We start from the raw sequence: 11359 nt of genomic DNA, 5'->3' as shown, positions 1-11359 counted from the left end.
GGTAGGATGCGAGACGGCGAGAGCGAGGAAGCGGCTATAACTTAGCAAGGAAGGAAGGAAGGAAGGAGGAAACAGGGGAAATGTGACTTGTGGTCGGGGAGAAAAGGGGGTGGGGAAGGGGGAAGGGGGCGGGGGCAGATATTTTGGCGGTAGGCCAAAATTTTGGAAATGTGGAGGGAAACTTTGCGCGCGGTGCCACCGGACCATTCACTTTGAACGATTGTGTGCATCACAAAAGATTCTTCTGCTTTACGCGCATGGGATGAGTTTGATAATTCAAATTTTGGTCTCAAGGAATGGGCACATTCACTTTGAACGCGCGCGGTGCCACCGGACCATTCACTTTGAACGATTGTGTGCATCGCAAATGATTCTTCTGCTTTACGCACATGGGATGAGTTTGATAATTCAAATTTTGGTGGGAATTTCCCCGGGTACGTCATTGCATAATTTAACATTGCTTGCTAATTTGGGCACACAAAAGAGCGTACAACAGACAGACCACACTTATTGAATCGAGCAATTTTAGTAATTACACAGAGCCAGTTGACCTAAACATTGCTCTAACAAAAGACCAGCATTAAAAACAAAGTCTAAGTACGCATAATTAAAAATCTGTCGCCGCGCAGGCCTATGCATCGCCGGTGTGAGATGAGACGTCGATGACTTGTCCTGGCGACATGCCACCGTTGGTGGATTCCGCGTCCCCCCTGCTGAAGTCAACCGCGTCCTCGTCCTCATCCTCAGCCTCGACGCCGCCCTCAAGGTTTTAGTACTCATAGTAGTGGTTGCGCCAGAGCTCGTGTTGGTACTCCACCGCCGATTCCTCGACGGACAGACTCTTCTCTACCTCGACCTCAGCCACGTGCAACTCTTCCTCCCGGTGCTCCTCGATCTCCGCCGCCTCCTGCATCTCCATCTCCCGCTCGGCGACCTCATGAGGAAGCAGGTGCTCCATGGCCACCGCCGCCTTTTCAGACGTGGGTTGCATGCTGGAGTCGGAGGTGGCCTGAAATATCTTGGCATGTGCATCCTCGATCTTGGCATGAATGGCCTCGACCCGGGCCAGGGCAACATCAGCGGCACGGACGGCAGCTCGGCGCTCAGCAGCAGCTGCAGCCGTCTCGGCTGCCGCAGCTGCCCTGTTGGCTACCGCAGACGCCCCCTCAGCGGAAGCGGTCGCTCTCAATGCGGATGCAGCGACACTCTTGACTTAGGCGGCCACGCTCTCGGCGCAGGCGACCGCGCTCGGGGGGTGGTGGGACGCGGCCATCATACGGGACTTCACGAAGCGTTTCCACGACGTCATCTTTGCAAGAAGGGGGTGCAGGAATGGGGATCGGGATTCGTGGATTCGGGGGTTGCCGGCACTAGAGCAGACGAGCCGGCGAAGCTTAAGGAGGGAGACTTAAATAGACCCAAATATTTTCATCGCAAACGGTTCCTAGAAAACAACTGTCCGTGATGTTGTAGATATTTTTTATTAGCTGTGAAAGACGAATTTGGAATAAAGTGCCAACGGATGGTGTTTTAAATGAACGAGAAATTTTGTAGTACTAATACAACTGTCATGTCAAATTTTGGAAAAATTCAGGGGTCATTTGACCTTCTAAGACATTTAAGTGATTTTCTAGCCATTTAATGACCGTAATTGAAATTTAAACTACATGTACATGCAACAGCTAACCATAAAGGTTTGAAAACTCATATTTCGTGTACTTGTGTGCGATTTCATTCCATGTGCGGTAAATTGGAAGGAATTTTCAAACATATTGGTCTAACGGCTATAACACAATTAAGCATGGTGTGACATGGCATTTTAATTCCAAAAAATAAAAAAATCAGAAACACATGAAACCTTGGTTGATGTAATGTCATGCCACCAAGCTGATGTGGTAAAAAAATTGGCATGTTTGACCAAAGTTTGGACACACACCCCTCATAAACCGGAACAACCCACTAGAAGGCTCGTGGTTCCGAGAAGGAACAATGCATGTTTGATGACAAACGGGAGATAGCTTCCTTTTACGGCCTTCAAATTTTTTTCTACATCTAACATGCAATACTACAACTATAATGTGAAATTTTTGAAAATTCTAGGGGTCATTGGACCTTTTAAAGATATTTAAGTGATTTTCTAGCCATTTAATGACCGTAATTCAAATTTGAACTACATCTACATGCAATGTGTAACCAAAACGGTTTGAAAAATCATATTTTCGTACTTGTGTGTGAGTTAATTCCATGTGCAGTAAAATAGAAGGAATTTTCAAACATATTTGTATTACGACATGGACACATATGCATGAATACGTATGCATGGAGTGGCATGGCATTTTAATTCCAAAAAAATCAGAAACACATGAAACCTTGGTTGATGTAATGTCATGCCACCAAGATGATGTGGTAAAGAAATTGGCATGTTTGAAGAAAGTTTGCACACACACCCCTCACAAACCGGAGCAACTCGCTAGAAGGTTCGTGGTTCCGAGAGGGAACAATGCATGTTTGATGATGAACGGGAGATAGCTTCCTCTTACGGCCTTCAAATTTTTTCTACGTCTAACATGCACTACTACAACTGTAATGTGAAATTTTGGAAAATTCTAGGGGTAATTTGACCTTTTAAAGACATTTAAGTGATTTTATAACCATTTAATGGCCGTAATTCAAATTTGAACTACATCTACATGCAACACCTAACCAAATTTTTTTGAAAAATCATATATGTGTACTTGTGTGCAAGTTAATTCCATGTGTAGTAAATTAGAAGGAATTTTCAAACACATTGGTCTCACGACATGGACACATGCATACGTATGCATGGAGTGACATGGCATTTTAATTCAAAAATAGAAAAATGATGAGAAACACGTGAAACCTTGGTTGATGTGATGTCATGCCACCAAGATGATGTGGTAAAGAAATTAGCATGTTTGATGAATGTTTGGACAAACACCCCTCACAAACCAGAGCAACTCGCTAGAAGGTTCGTGGTTCTGAGAGGGAACAATGCATGTTTGATGACGAACGGGAGATAGCTTCCTCTTACGGCCTTTGAATTTTTTCCTACGTTTAACATGCACTAATACAACTGTCATGTGAAAATTTGGTAAATTTCAGGGGTCATTTGACCTTTTAAAGACATTTAAGTGATTTTCTAACCATTTAATGACCGTAATTCAAATTTGAACTACATCTACATGCAATGCCTAACCATAACGGTTTGAAAAATCATATTTTTGTGTACTTGTGTGCGAGTTAATTCCATGTGTAGTAAATTCGAAGAAATTTTCAAACATATTGGTGTCAAGGCATGGGCACATGCATGGAGTGCACGCCATGGCATTTTAATTCCAAAAAAATAAAAAATTATCAGAAAAACTTGAAACCTTGCTTCATTTAGTGTCATGCCACCAAGATGATGTGGTAAAGAAATTGGCATGTTAGACGAAAGTTTGGACACACACCCCTCACAAACCGGAGCAACTCGCTAGAAGGTTCGTGGTTTCGAGAGGTAACAATGCATGTTTGATGACGAACGGGAGATAGCTTCCTCTTACGGCCTTGAAATTTTTTCAATGTCTAAGATGCACTAGTACAACTGTAATGTGAAATTTTTGAAAATTCTAGGGGTCATTTAACCTTTGAAAGACATTTAAGTGATTTTCTAACCATTTAATGACCATAATTCAAATTTGAACTACATCTACATGCAACGCCTAACCAAAACGGTTTGAAAAATCATATATGTGTACTTGTGTGCGAGTTAATTCCATGTGCAGTAAATTAGAAGGAATTTTCAAACATATTGGTCTCACGACATGGACACATGCATACGTATGCATGGAGTGACATGGCATTTTAATTTAAAAAATAGAAAAATGATCAGAAACACATGAAACCTTGGTTGATGTAATGTCATGCCACCAAGATGATGTGATAAAGAAATTGGCATGTTTCACGAATGTTTGGACACATGTCCCTCACAAACTGGAGCAACTCGCTAGAAGGTTCGTGGTTCCGAGAGGGAACAATGCATGTTTGATGACGAACGGGAGATAGCTTCCTCTTACGGCCTTCAAATTTTTTCCTCCGTTTAACGTGCGCTAATACAAGTGTCATGTGAAATTTTGGTAAATTTCAGGGGTCATTTGACCTTCTAAAGACATTTAAGTGATTTTCTAACCATTTAATGACCATCATTCAAATTTGAACTACATCTACATGCAATGCCTAACCAAAACGGTTTAAAAATCATATTTTTGTGTACTTGTGTGCGAGTTAATTCCATGCGCAGTAAATACGAATGAATTTTCAAACATATTGGTGTCAAGGCATGGGCACATGCATGGAGTACATGCTATGGCATTTTAATTCCAAAAAATTAAAAAATGATCAAAAAACATGAAACCTTGCTTGATTTAATGTTTGGACACACACCCCTCACAAACCGGAGCAACTCACTAGAAGGTTCGTGGTTCCGAGAGGGAACAATGCATGTTTGCTGACGGACGGGAGATAGCTTCCTCTTACAGCCTTCAAATTTTTTCCTATGTTTAACGTGCACTAATACAACTGTCATGTGAAAATTTGGAAATTTTCAGGGGTCATTTGAGCTTTTAAAGACATTTAAGTGATTTTCTAACCATTTAATAACCGTAATTCAAATTTGAACTACATCTACATGCAACGGCTAACCTAAATGGTTTGAAAAATCATATTTTTGTGTACTTGTCTGCGAGAGTTAAAAAATCATCAGATGATGTAAATATCTGTTGTTCAAAAAAGAAAATGTAAAGCTCTGGCAAGACAACCAGCCCCCACATGATTGGCGGTCTATCTCGCGGCTCGAGGTTTGGTAGGTGAATGGCGGGGATCATTAATCAGACAAGGTTCCGCATTGGAAACCGTCAGCTATTATTTTCAGACACAGATTTTGGCTATTATGTTCACACACAGATTTTGCTGCGGGGATCATGTGTAATTCAAACTACAGTACTCATAAATTCCGGCGACCGACATTTGTAATGTCCCCGTCGATCTATATTCCGGCCGCAAATAAATACTACCTTGCTCACGTCGTCCCGCCTGCATTATCATCTACATCCTCCCCTTGCTCGCCCTCTCTCTGTCAAATCTCTACCATGGCGCCGCCGGTCTGCCCACGCGCCAACGAGGAGTCGCCGCCCCCCGAGGATGCTCACTCGATTAGCAGCGACGAGGACCCCTATGCGTCGCCTGACGAGGTTGTGCCGTACCCCCCAACTTTGGATTAGTTTTGGGGCCAGTACAATCTTTGTCCATGGAAGTCACTGCCGCCGGCTGAGAAAGCCAGGCAAGTGGCGTTCAAGAAGGAGATGGCAGAGGAGGAAGCCAGGTACCAGGCGTCCTGTGAAGCCCGTGATGTCGCCTGGAAAAAGGAGGCGGCGGAGCTTTGGGGGCGGGCACGTCATTGTGCTGAGGAGGTGTACGGAGACGGGTACTTCGCGAGGAAGGTCATAGACGTTGGGCGCCTCGTCGCTGCGTGGAGGTGGGTCGATAAGCTCCAGCGTGCCACCGACGAGGAGCTCCGGTGGGCACCCAACAAAATGGCAAGATCGGCCGCGCGCGTCCGCCAGCAAGAGGCAGATCGGTACGTCAAGCGCTGCGAGGCGGAGGAGTTGGAGTACTGCCTCCGCACTGGGAAGACGCCGCGCACCAGGGAGCTGCTGGTGAGAGGCTGCCGGAATACTGGCCCCAGGAGGGATTATTAGTTTTAGTATTGTTCGTTTTCAATTTTATGCATTGTACCTAGTAGTTAAGTATCATCACGTATATGTGATGATATTATATATATATATATATATATATATATATATATATATATATTCTGTGGTGATCTAATGAACTATTAATATATATTATGAATTCCATTTTCTATCTGTTTTTGTATACTAGTTTGAATCTAGCTGTTATCATCCACATATACAAAATGGAAAGCGTATATACACACATTGAAACAGAACATATAAGAATGGAAAACATAGTACACACATTGAAACAGAGCAATACAATGATTGCTATGAATATAAAGCTATCCACGTCGAAACAACTTTTCAAAATAAAACACGTCCATGAGACCATGACCAGCAGCCCTTGCCTAGGGTAGCTCTTGGCTCTGCCTGAACTCGTGAAGGCATTCGTCCAAGCGGTCGACACGCTCGCGGTACATCTGGAGCGCGATCTCGAACTCCAAGTTGGCTATTTAATCAAAGATCACCAGCTCGAGGATGTGATGGCCATGTTCCTCTACTGCGCCCAGGTGGACACCTGGGCCAAGGAGGTAGTCGAGCCTACGGACCAGCATGTTGGCATCTAGCGGGCCGCGGACAAGGCGAACGGTGGCACCCATGCGAACGGCACGGCGGGCGTCCGGTGCAAGTACAGCGTGGCCGGCATCTGGTGCCAGTACGGTGCTGAGGGCCTCTGCCCACTCCTAGCGAGGATTGGGGGTACTGACTGAAGGAAATATGCCCTAGAGGTAATAGTAAAGTTATTATTTATTTCCTCATATCATGATAAATGTTTATTATTCATTCTAGAGTTGTATTAACCGGAAACTTACTACATATGTGAATACATAGACAAACAGAGTGTCACTAGTATGCCTCTACTTTACTAGCTCATTAATCAAAGATGGTTATGTTTCCTAACCATAGACATGAGTTGTCATTTGATTAATGGGATCACGTCATTTTAGGAGAATGATGTGATTGACTTGACCCATTCCGTTAGCTTAGCACTTGATCGTTTAGTTTACAACTATTGCTTTCTTCATCACTCATACATGTTCCTATGACTATGAGGTTATGCAACTCCCGATTATCGGAGGAACACTTTGTGTGCTACCAAACGTCACAACGTAACTAGGTGATTATAAAGGTGCTCTACAGGTGTCTCCGATGGTACTTGTTGAGTTGGCATAGATCAAGATTAGGATTTGTCACTCCGATTGTCGGAGAGGTGTCTCTGGGCCCACTCAGTAATGCACATATGTAACGCCCCGGACACACCCGCCGGTGGTCGTTACTCCTGGCGGGATCTAGACTGGCCCCACAGATCAATACTAGTCTTTTCTGCGCACTTTGTCCTCACTCATGCGCACCCGGGACAACTTCCCAGTTGGTCACCCATCCTGACACTACTCCAAGCTGAGCACGCTTAACTTTGGAGTTCTGTCCGAATGGGCTCCCGGAAAAGAAGGAATTCCTTATTGATATGAGTAGTCTATCATCCCTAATAAGCCAGGCCATCACATACACCCCCACTCAGAGGAACCGACGTCCTCGTCGGGCCACAGGAACGTTCTCACTTGGCACATACGTCTGTGCATCCAGTCCGGTACATGTGCCATGCCGGGTGCCACGACGGGTCACAAACGTCATGAATAACATGACCACGCACCTGTCCGCAACCATCTGTGTAACCGCGATGGTCGGCTCTGATACCAACTTGTAACGCCCCGGACACACCCGCCGGTGGTCGTTACTCCTGGCGAGATCTAGACTGGCCCCATAGATCAATACTAGTCTTCTCTACGCACTTTGTCCTCACTCATGCGCACCCGGGAGCAACTTCCCGGTTGGTCACCCATCCTGACACTACTCCAAGCTGAGCACGCTTTACTTTGGAGTTCTGTCCGAATGGGCTCCCGAAAAAGAAGGAATTCCTTATTGATATGAGTAGTCTATCATCCCTAATAAGCCAGGCCATCACAACACTATAAGCCTTGCAAGCATTGTAACTAATGAGTTAGTTGTGAGATGATGTATTACAGAACGAGTAAAGAGACTTGCCGGTAACGAGATTGAACTAGGTATTGAGATACCGACGATCGAATCTCGGGCAAGTAACATACCGATGACAAAGGGAGCAACGTATGTTATTATGCGGTTTGACCGATAAAGATCTTCGTAGAATATGTGGGAGCCAATATGAGCATCCAGAATCCGCTATTGGTTATTGACCAGAGACGTGTCTCGGTCATCTCTACATAGTTCTCGAACCCGTAGGGTCCGCACGCTTAAAGTTCGGTGACGATCGATATTATGAGTTTTTGTGTTTTGATGTACCGAAGGTAGTTTGGAGTCCCAGATATGATCACGGACATGACGAGGAGTCTCGAAATGTTCGAGACGTAAAGATCGATATATTGGACGACTATATTCAGACACCGGAAGTGTTCCGGGTTGTTTCGGAGAAACCGGGAGTGCCAGAGGGTTACCGGAACCCCCGGGAGAAATAGTGAACCTTATGGGCCTTAGTGGAGAGAGAGAGGGCTGACCTAGGGCAAACCGCGCGCCTCTGCCCCTCTGGTCCGAATTGGACTAGGGGAGGGGGCGGCGCCCCCCTTTCCTTCTCCCTCTCCCCCTTCCTTTCCCCCTCCTAGTAGGAATAGGAAAGATGGGAGTCCTACTCCTACTAGGAGGAGGGCTCCTCCTCCTCCTGGCGCGCCTAAAGGGGTCGGCCGGCCTCCCCCTTGCTCCTTTATATACGGGGGCAGCGGGCACCTCTAGAGACACAAGTTGATCTGTTGATCTCTCCCAGCCATGTGCGATGGCCCCCTCCACCATAATCCACCTCGATCATATCGTAGCGGTGCTTAGGCGAAGCCCTGCGTCGGTAGCATCATCATCACCGTCATCATGCCATCATGCTGACGAAACTCTCCTATGAAGCTCTGTTGGATCGGAGTTCGTGGGACTTGATCGAGCTGAACCTGTGCTGAACTCGGAGGTGCCGTGTGTTCGGTACTTGGATCGGTTGGATCGTGAAGACGTACGACTACATCAACCGCGTTGTGCTAACGCTTCCGCTTTTGGTCTACGAGGATACGTGGACACACTCTCCCCTCTCGTTGCTATGCATCACCATGATCCTGTGTGTGCATAGGAACTTTTTTGAAATTACTATGTTCCCCAATAGTGGCATCCGAGCCAGGTTTATGCGTAGATGTTATATGCATGAGTAGAACACGAGTGAGTTGTGGACGATACAAGTCATACTACTTACCAGCATGTCACACTTTGGTTCGGCGGTATTGTTGGATGAAGCGGCCCAGACCGACATTACGTGTACGCTTACGCGAGACTGGTTCTACCGACGTGCTTTGCACACAGGTGGCTGGCGGGTGTCAGTTTCTCCAACTTTAAATGAATCGAGTCTAGCTATGCCCGGTCCTTGAGAAGGTTAAAACAGCACCAACTTGACAAACTATCGTTGTGGTTTTTATACGTAGGTATGAATGATTCTTGCTCAGCCCGTAGCAGCCATGTAAAACTTGCAACAACAAAGTAGAGGGCGTCTAACTTGTTTTTGTAGGGCATGTTGTGATGTGATATGGTCAAGAAATGATGCTGTATTTTATTGTATGAGATGATCATGTTTTGTAAACGAGTTAACGGCAACTAGCAGGAGCCATATGGTTTTCGCTTTATTGTATGCAATGCAATCGCCCTGTAATGGCTTCACTTTATCACTAAGCGGTAGCGATAGTTGTAGAAGCAATATTTGGCGAGATGACTACGATGCTACGATGGAGATCAAGGTGTCGCGCCGGTGACGATGGTGATCATGACGGTGCTTCAGAGATGGAGATCACAAGCACAATATGATGATGGCCATATCATATCACTTATATTGATTGTGTGTGATGTTTATCTTTTATGCATCTTATTTTGCTTAGATCGACGGTAGCATTATAAGATGATCTCTCACTAAATTTCAAGGTACGACTGTTCTCCCTGAGTATGCACCGTTGCGAAAGTTCGTCGTGCCGAGACACCACGTGATGATCGGGTGTGATAAGCTCTACGTTCATATACAACGGGTGCAAGCCAGTTTTGCACATGCAGAATACTCGGGTTAAACTTGATGAGCCTAGCATATGCAGATATGGCCTCGGAACAGTAGAGACCGAAAGGTCGAGCGCGGATCATATAGAAGATATGATCAACATAGTGATGTTCACCATTGAAAACTACTCCATCTCACCTGATGATCGGACATGGTTTAGTTGATATGGATCGCGTGATCACTTAGATGATTAGAGGGATGTCTATCTAAGTGGGAGTTCCTTAATAATTTGATTAACTGAACTTTAATTTATCATGAACTTAGTACCTGATAGTATTTTGCATGCAAATGTTGTTGTAGATAGATGGCCCGTGTTGTTGTTCCGTTAAATTTTAATGCGTTCCTTGAGAAAGCAAAGTTGAAAGATGATGGTAGCAATTACACAGACTGGGTCCGTAACTTGAGGATTATCCTCATTGCTGCACAGAAGAATTACGTCCTGGAAGCACCGCTAGGTGCCAAACCTGCTGCAGGAGCAACACCAGATGTTATGAACGTCTGGTAGAGCAAAGCTGATGACTACTCGATAGTTCAGTGTGCCATGCTTTACGGCTTAGAACCGGGACTTCAATGACGTTTTGAACGTCACGGAGCATATGAGATGTTCCAGGAGTTGAAGTTAATATTTCAAGAAAATGCCCGGATTGAGAGATATGAAGTCTCCAATAAGTTCTACAGCTGCAAGATGGAGGAGAATAGTTCTGTCAGTGAGCATATACTCAGAATGTCTGGGTATAACAATCACTTGATTCAACTGGGAGTTAATATTCCGGATGATAGTGTTATTGACAGGATTCCTCAATCACTGTCACCAAGCTACAAGAGCTTCGTGATGAACTATAACATGCAAGGGATGGATAAGACGATTCCCGAGCTCTTCGCAATGCTAAAGGCTGCGGAGGTAGAAATCAAGAAGGATCATCAAGTGTTGATGGTCAACAAGACCACCAGTTTCAAGAAAAAAGGCAAAGGGAAGAAGAAGGGGAACTTCAATAATAACGGCAAACAAGTTGCTGTTCAGGAGAAGAAACCCAAGTATGGACCTAAGCCTGAGACTGAGTGCTTCTACTGCAAATAGACTGGTCACTCGGAGCGGAACTGACCCAAGTATTTGGCGGATAAGAAGGATGGCAAGGTGAACAAAGGTATATGTGATATACATGTTATTGATGTATACCTTACTAATTCCTGCAGTAGTGCCTGGGTATTTGATACTGGTTCTGTTGCTAATATTTGCAACTCGAAACAGGGACTACAGATTAAGCGAAGATTAGCAAAGGACGAGGTGACGATGCACGTGGGAAATGGTTCCAAAGTCGATGTGATCGCGGTCGGCACGCTACCTCTACATCTACCTTTGGGATTAGTTTTAGACCTAAATAATTGTTATTTGGTGCCAGCGTTGAGCATGAACATTATATCTGGATCTTGTTTAATGCGATAGATTATTCATTTAAATCAG

At 45.0% G+C, this 11359-nt stretch overlaps 1 pseudogene; it reads right to left on the bottom strand.

Moving 5' to 3' along the window:
- Positions 1–631: 631 nt before the first annotated feature.
- Positions 632–1309, bottom strand: LOC147965477 (uncharacterized; annotated as a pseudogene).
- Positions 1310–11359: the final 10050 nt, after the last annotated feature.

This window comes from Triticum urartu, chromosome 6A (assembly GCF_056163025.1).
Source record: "Triticum urartu cultivar PI428250 chromosome 6A, HENAU_Tu73, whole genome shotgun sequence".
Taxonomy (NCBI): Eukaryota; Viridiplantae; Streptophyta; class Magnoliopsida; order Poales; family Poaceae; genus Triticum; species Triticum urartu.
This window is presented reverse-complemented; position numbering and strand designations above follow the sequence as displayed.